Source organism: Galeopterus variegatus, unplaced genomic scaffold, assembly GCF_000696425.1.
Source record: "Galeopterus variegatus unplaced genomic scaffold, G_variegatus-3.0.2 Scaffold10850, whole genome shotgun sequence".
NCBI classification, from domain to species: Eukaryota; Metazoa; Chordata; class Mammalia; order Dermoptera; family Cynocephalidae; genus Galeopterus; species Galeopterus variegatus.
This window is the reverse complement of record NW_007736961.1, coordinates 4,690-6,431: the sequence shown is the minus strand read 5'-3', so window position 1 is coordinate 6,431 and position 1,742 is coordinate 4,690.

The window sequence follows — 1,742 nt, the reverse complement described above, 5'->3', positions numbered from 1 at the left end:
TCTCTCTCTCTCTCTCTCTCTCTCTCTCTCTCTCTCTCTCTCTCTCTCTCTCTTTCTGCCTTTTACTCCTTTTCCTTTTTTATGCTTTTTTTCAATTTTATCTTTCTTGTTATCCTTTTGTCTTTTTGATCTAATCAGGCTTCCTGTGTGTTATTTTCTCACCTTTTTAGTGAGTTGTTTTTTAATTTAAATTTCAACACTCATGGGCCGCCCCAAGGCTCACTCGGGAGAGTGTGGTGCTGGGAGCGCAGCGGCGCTGTCGCGGGTTCGGATCCTACATAGGGATGGCCGGTGCTCTCACTGGCTGAGCGCGGTGCGGGCGACACCACGCCTAGGGTTACGATCCCCTTACCGGTCACACACACACATGCAAAACAAACAAACAAACAAACAAAAATTTCAACACGTATTTTTAATTTCTAAATGACCTCGTGGTTATTTGATTCATCTTCTCCCTCTTCTACTTAANGCTCATGGTTCACAGGGCATCACAGGAAAGTCTTGCTCGTATGCTGTGGCTTTGTGGCCTGTGGGTAACTCTGTGAGGTTCTTTAACTGGGTTCTTGACTGAGGTGCCCAAATCAGCAGAGTGTGTCCTGAAGAACTGGACTCCAAGGACAGATGACATGCATTTGGAATTTTTTTAAAAATTTACAGGTTTCCATGACAATTCCTAACATATCTTAATGCTGGGCACACCAAAGACTGTTAACACTAGGTATTTATGCCATCGTCAGTCACATAAAGGACACCTACAAATTTAGAGTACAGAACTTTCAACAAGTAGTCATTTAATACCCCTTGTTTGAAACAAAGTGTTTGGTGGACATACGAATTAGAGTGTATCTGGCTTCTTTAAGGGGTTAACAGTGAGGTGGAGGTGAAGATGGAGAGAAGCCCAGAGAGGGGACTAGGAACGTGACAAGTTTGACTTCGCATCTGATAGGCACTTTTCACTTCATTTCTCTCCATTCATAGCAGATGCTAAGTGCACACATAAGATCGGCGCCTCGGCTTGGGTGAGTTGAAGCCAATGCAAGTCCTAGTTCAAAGAGGCCCTGAGTCTTCTGCTTGGGAACCAATCCACACCATGACAGACAGAACTGATGGGTTTTAATTGTTAGCAGGGTTGCAGTTGTCCAGGACAACATGGGAAAATGAAAATTCTGAGAAGAAAGGAGGGAAACATCCCAAACTACCATGGAGCAGGGCCGGCCCGTGCGCACTTGGGGAGTGTGGTGCTGACAACACCACGTCAAGGGATAGGATCCCCTTACCAGTCATCTTTATTTATTTATTTTCTTCCTTTAAATTTTAATTTGGCGATATACAATGTGGTTGATTATTATGGCCCATCACCGGTCATCTTTAAAAAGAAAAAAAAAAGTAATTGTTTTCAACTGAATATCTTGTCTCCATTGCTTTTCATTATATTATAAGAGATGGTTCTGTGTTCAAGTATTTTGGCACTTGGAAGTAATGAGATAAAAATTAGAAATGGAATGTAGTTCTAAAATCTCATCAAATTACAGTGATAGCTATAATAATCAAATCAATAAAAGATTCTTAATTAATTATGACACTCAAAATTCAGAGCTACATACAAAGTCACAAATATATTTAAAGATAAAACGCATAGCAATAGTAAAAACTTAACCGCACAGTCACCTCCCTTGCCTTGCTGTATGTATCAATCCTTTCAAAGAAGCAGCCTCTCCTAAAGCAATTGTCATTTGACTAAA